This window comes from Chiloscyllium plagiosum, unplaced genomic scaffold, assembly GCF_037043375.1.
Source record: "Chiloscyllium plagiosum isolate Xiang-an unplaced genomic scaffold, Cpla_swu_hap1 HiC_scaffold_35, whole genome shotgun sequence".
Classification (NCBI taxonomy): Eukaryota; Metazoa; Chordata; class Chondrichthyes; order Orectolobiformes; family Hemiscylliidae; genus Chiloscyllium; species Chiloscyllium plagiosum.
In genome coordinates this window covers 14,597,924-14,604,716 of record NW_028270173.1, presented here as the reverse complement: position 1 = coordinate 14,604,716, position 6,793 = coordinate 14,597,924, and positions in this window count along the sequence as shown.

The following is a 6,793-nucleotide window of genomic DNA, read 5'->3' as shown; positions in this document are numbered from 1 at the left end:
ATTCAAATCAGGTTAAAAGTTAGGTGTCTGAATGTTGTAAAATTATAATTGTTTCAACTTGTTCAAAACTAAAGTGTAAACACAAAATAAGCAGCAACAGCCCAGTGACACCAACTTCCATGATGGGAACTTTTAAAAATAATCTTGGACGCAGTTAGACAAGTATAGTTTAATTGAGGAAAGCCAGCAGGGGTTTGTTAAAAGCAAATCATGTTTAATTGTATTAATTAAGCTTTTTCATGAAGACATGGTTCTGATCGAGATGGGAATGTATTTCTGGACTTAGAGTCAAAGAGTCATAGAGATGTACAGCATGGAAATAGACCCTTCGATCCAACCCATCCATGCCAACCAGATATCCCAACCCAATCTAGTCCCACATGCCAGCACCCGGCCCATATCCCTCCAACCCCTTCCTATTCATATATCCATCCAAATGCCTCTTAAATGTTGCAATTGTACCAGCCTCCACCACATCCTCTGGCAGCTCATTCCATACACGTACCACCCTCTGCATGAAAAAGTTGCCCCTTAGGTCTCTTTTACATCTTTCCCCTCTCACCCTAAACCTATGCCCTCTAGTTCTGGACTCCCTGACCCCAGGGAAAAGACTTTGTCTATTTATCCTATCCATGCCCTTCATAATTTTGTAAACCTCTATAAGGTCACCCCCTCAGCCTCCGACGCTCCAGGGAAAACAGCCCCAGCCTGTTTAGCCTCTCCCTGTAGCTCAAATCCTCCAACCCTGGCAACATCCTTGTAAATCTGGAAAAGGTATTTGAGAAATTGTCACTTAAAATTTTAATTTTTCACTGGGGCCTAGGAGGTTGAGGTGTGACCTTATAGAGATTTATAAAATCATAAGGGATATAAATAGTGTGAGGCAATTTTCTGTTACAGAGAGGGCTTAGAATGTGAAAGTAGTGAATGTGAATACAGTTGCAACATTTAAAAGACATTTAGATAAGTACATGCACAAGAAATGCTTGGAGGGATATGGGCCAAGTAAAGGAAAGTGGTTACCAGTTTAGTTTCAGATTATCGTCATCCTAGACTGGTTGGAAGGAAAAGTCTATTCCATGCTGTATGACTCAAAAATAATTCAAAGTTAAAGCCCATTGAATAAAATGACAGTGACACTATGAAAATGAATGCTTCATTGTTTTAAAAAAGGGTCACTGGACTGAAAACGTTAACTCAGTTACTCTCCTCGTAAATGCTGCCAGACCTGCTGAGCCTTTTCCAGCAATTTCTGTTTTTGTTTCATGAAGAGTTGTTTGTGCTTTATTTTCCGAAAATGAATTCATCTGGGTGACAGTGAATGGGTATTTTGCAGATGGGACAAGTTTTACAGTGATGTTTCTTCTGTATCAGTTCCTGGAGCACTGATTTTCTGGTATATGTCAATGACTTGAGTGCGAGCCTGTGGACTGAGTTGGGACTAATATAGATGTCATCAAAGTCAGCATTATTTAAACAGCAAATAGATCAATGATAGACATCTGGAGGACAGAGACATATCAATGGAATAAACTGACATCTTGAAGCTGTAATTTATGTGAAGTGGTACCTTTTGATTTTAAGCTCTTGATCACAGTGTCACATCATCAATCATTTGTGCACATATTCATCAAAGCCTGCTTGTTCCTCCACTTGCTTTAGAATTTACCCTTTTGTTTATATGGTCCTTCTCTTTGAATCAAATATCTGTACAAAATGAACAAAATTATGAAGAAATTCTACAAAACATTGTTTGACCTCTACAGGTGAGCTTTATCGAATTCTGGACATGGCACTTTGCAAAGATATGAATACATTGACCATAGTTTTGGGAAAGAAGACATCAGTTTGCAAAATAGATCTGAGAGGTGGGTTATTCTCCTGAGGGTAGAGAAAATTCTGAGCAGGTTTACAAGATTTAATAAAAATTATCAGGTGCCTGAACAAAATAGTGAAAGCATGAGAATCTGTTTGTTTTGACAGAAGTGTCCCTAACAAGAGCTGATGGACTTCTAGTGATTGGCAAATTAATCAAAAGCAACTGCAGGAAAAAGGTTTCAATGAAACTGTGAGACGTCAGGAACTGGAATCCATTGCCTGAGAATCAGGTGGCGGGTGATCCAATCAGGGCTGTCTATCTAATGAGAAAGTCACAGTAAAATGAAATGAAAGTATTAATGATAATGTTAATATGACATTAGTCAGAGACATGCTGTCAAGAATCAACAAAGAGGGCACTGGAAGAATATTAATAAAGAGCTATAATTAATATTCAACATATCAGAATGTTAATAAAAGTTTATAGGTTTTACTGAGAGACGCTAGTCATTGGTCTTTGAGAAGGTAAAGACAGAAATGTATCAGACTCAAAGCAGGAACAGTTGAGCTCAGTTACAGCCGCCCGTAAAATGCAATGTAGACACCCAGATCCCAGAGCCCATTGGAGACAGAGTCCATGAGAGTAGAGCAATAGACTTGGCCAGATCAGCAAAAATCAAAATGTTTTTCCAGGCAAAAGTCAGGGCAATAAGTATGGGTGAATTGCACCTCGAATGGATCAACGCAGACACAATGGGCCAAATGGCCTTTTTCTCTGTTGACCATTCTACATTTTAATGATTTTGTGATCAGTTTTGCGATATCCACCATATCTAAGGAAGAATGCACTGGCCTTAGAGGCTGTCCAGAGGACTTTTACAATAATGATCCCAGGGATGAAGGGATTGTCATATGAGGAGTGGTTGAGAATGCTGAGCCTGTACTGATGGACCTCCATCCATCCCTTGTGTTCAGGAGCAGCAGTGTGTCTTTAAAATGTACTGCAATAACTCTCCCAGCTCTGAAATCTTGGTCACTGCTCATTCTTAATGTGTTTTTGCTAGGTTTGTTTTTCAGAGAAGCTTCAGAATAATGTTAATGAGTTTCTAATTCAGTCTTTTTGTTATCCGTTGAGGAGACTTCCAACAACATCACTGAGGTGGACATTTTTTGTTGGTTTCTCTCATTTTAATTGGGATTACTAGAGTCTGATCCTAAGCCCAGGAATAACCTGTGTTTCAATGGACAGTAACTGTGTGGGCCCCATAGCTGATGAGTAAAGACATCCTGCTTATCTAAAGGTCAAACAGAGCTCTGCATCAGATACTAGGCCAGGTCAAGGCAGAGCCCAGTTCCAGTTTCTGGGCAAAGTCCAGCCAGAGGCGTAACACACACCCTGGACTAGGATCAGGCATCTGGGGATCCTGTGGGCAGCCAGTTGCAGGGTGGGACACAAATCATTAGGGGCTTGGAAAGAATTGGTTTCTTTTAACACTATCATTCATTAGCTGGGAGATGCTTGACATCCAGTCAGAAATTGAATGATCTGCTCACTCGCTTGTTGGCTGGGGACAGGTGGTTATCATGAGGATGGATGTTCTAAATGACCAGTGATGAGAGAGAGTGGTTGGGAAAGGGCAGGTGGGGTAATTACAGATCAGAGAATATGGAGTGAAAGCTCCAGCAATGCATTGAAGCAAAGTCACCAATGCCCATGTCTTTGGAGTGGTCAGAGAGGATGGTTAGTCAGCTCAGTTGGTTGGGTAGCTGGTTTGCAATTAGGGATGATCCTGAAATGCTTTTGTTTTTATTGGTACGCCCAATGCTATCAGGGAGGGAGTTCCATGATATCACCGTAATGACACTGAAGGAGCTGCATTACAGTTTGAAATCAGGACGGACAATAGACAATAAACAATAGACAATAGGTGCAGGAGTAGGCCATTCTTCCCTTCGAGCCTGCACCACCATTCAATATGATCATGGCTGATCATCCTTAATCAGTATCCTGTTCCTGCCTTATCTCCATAACCCTTGATTCCACTATCCTTGAGAGCTCTATCCAACTCTTTCTTAAACGACTCCAGAGACTGGGCCTCCACTGCCCCCTGAGGCAGAGCATTCCACACAGCCACCACTCTCTGGGTGAAGAAGTTTCTCCTCAACTCTGTCCTAAATGGTCTACCCTGTATTTTTAAGCTGTGTCCTCTGGTTCGGCACTCACCCATCAGCGGAAACATATTTCCTGCCTCCAGAGTGTCACGGCGAGTGACTTGGAGGGGAACTTGCAGGTGGTGGTGTTCCCATGTTTCTGGATGATAGCAAAATGACAGAGTAGGTTCAGAAATGTGACATGCAGCGATCTTATAAGCACAAAGAGAGAATGAAGAGATTTGGAAAGACTGGACAGGACTGTCTTAGCTAAATGAGGACTGATATCGGGTTCTGAGTGACTGGATAGGGTGGAAACCCAAAGGTTGTTTACTCTTGTGGTGGAGAAGTCTGCCTTTAATGACAGAGAGACAAATAATGTATCTCTCAGAGGGTCAATGAAGTATGGTAATCTCTTCTCAACTATGTACATGAGGCTGGTCTTTAAATTTATTCAAAATTACGTTCAATAGATTTTTCACAGACAGGGGAGTGAAAGGTTAAGGTATACGTACAGGAAAGTGGAGGTTAGAATTCATTGAATGTCAGACAGCATGATAGAACAAGTGATCTACTCCTGCTCTTATGTCCTTTGTTCCTGTGTATGGTCTATTTCATCATTCACCAAAAAGTGAGAAACAAAAATAGTGACGAGTTTTAGGATGAAAGTACATAAAATTCAAATTATTCTCTCCATGCTCTGATTGTTCCTGCACTGACAGGCAGTGAGATGGAGAGTCAAACAGAGATGGACAGAGACAGAAACAGAATGAGCATACTGCTTACTCTAATTCTTCCCTCTCCACCCTCCCAGTTTAAACCTTCCGCTCTCAGGATATTAACAGGAAAAGAGAGGGTAAGTAGAAATAAACTACTTCCAAAATAGTGGCGTAGTCTGAGACTTAGGGCCAGACCATTCAGCAGAAATGTTCAGCAGCACTTCTATGCACAAAGGGTGGTGAATATTTGGAATGCTCTTCCACAAATGGCAGTGAATGCAAGATCAGTTGTCAACAAAAGCTTAGTTACCTAAGATTTAAATTTAAGAAAGTGTATTAAGGGGTAAGGTTGAAAGAGAGGTATATGAAGTTAGGCCACAAATCAATCACTGAAGTTTGAAACTGGTTAGAGAGCTTGAATGGCCTACCTCTGTTCATTGGTCTACCTCTTCACGTTAATATAGCGTATGACAATGCTGCTTCTTTAACAAGGTTATGCTTTTTTCCTCTAAGAAGTCATAAAAGCAGCAATTCTGAACAGTCTAATTTTGAATAGTTTTAGGGCCAATTTGATTATAGTTAACAGATACTGTCTAGACAAAAGGCTTTCACGTTTAAAAAAACTTAACCTTAGAGACATAGCAATGTATAGCATGCCAAACTCATCCATGCTGACCAGATATCCCAACCCAATCTAGTTCCACCTGCCAGCACTTCCCTATATCCCTCCAAACCCTTCCCAATAATATACCCATCCAAATGCCTTTTAAATGTTGCAATTGTACCAGCCTTGACCACTTCCTCTGGCAGCTCATTCCATACATGTACCATGTATGAAAAAGTTGTCTGTTAGGTCTCTCTTATATCTTTTCCCACTCACCCTAAACATATGCCCTCTAGTTCTGGACTCCCCCACTCCAGGGAAAAGACTTTATCTAGATATCTTATCCATGCCTCTCATGATTTTATAAACCTCTAAAATGTCACCCCTCAGCTTCCAACGCTCCAAGTAAACAGTCCCAGCCTATTCAACTTCTCCATATAGCTCAAATCCTCCAACCCTGGCAACATCCTTGTAAACCTTTTCTGAACCCTTTCAAGTTTCACAACATCTTTCCGATTGGAAGGAGACCAGAATTGCACGCAATATTCCAAAAGTGGCAGAACCAATGCCTTGTACAGCTGCAACATGACCTCCCTACTCCTGTACTCAACACTCTGACCAATAAAAGAAAGCATACTAAACACCTTCTTCACTATCCTAGCTACCTGCTACTCTACTTTCAAGGAGCTATGAACCTGCACTCCAAGATCTCTTTGTTCAGCAACACTCCCTAGGATTTTACCATTACCTCTAAGATTTGCTTTCCCAAAATGCAGCACCTCGCATTTATCTGAATTAAACTCCATCTGCCATCTCTCTGGCCATTGGCCCATCTGGTCAAGATTCTGTTATAATCTGAGGTAACCCTGTTCGCTGTCCACTACACCTCCAATTTTGGTGTTATCTGCAAACTTACTAATTGTACCTCTTATGCTCACATCCAAATAATTTATGTAAATGGCAAAAAGTAGGGGACCCAGCACCGATCCTTGTGGCACACCACTAGTCACAGGCCTCCAGTCTGAAAAACAACCCTCCACCACCACCCTCTGTCTTCTACCTTTGAGCCAGTTTTGTATCCGAATGGCTAGTTTTCCCTGTATTCTGAGATCTAGCCTTGCTAATCAGTCTCCCATGGGGAACCTTGTTGAACACCTTATTGAAGTCCATATATATAACATCTACTGCTCTGCTTCATCAATCCTCTTTGTTACTTCTTCAAAAAACTCAATCAACTTTGTGAGATATGATTTCCCATGCACAAAGCAATGCTGACTATCCTTAATCAGTCCTTGCATTTCCAAATACATGTACATCCTGTCTCTCAGGATTCCCTCCAAAAACTTGCCCATCACCGACGTCAGGCTCACTGGCCTATAGTTCCCTGGCTAGTCCTTACCACCCTCCTTAAACAGTGGCACCATGTTAGCCAACCTCCAGTCTTCCAGCACCTCATCTGCGACTATCAATGATACAAATATCTCAGCAAGAGGCCCAGCAT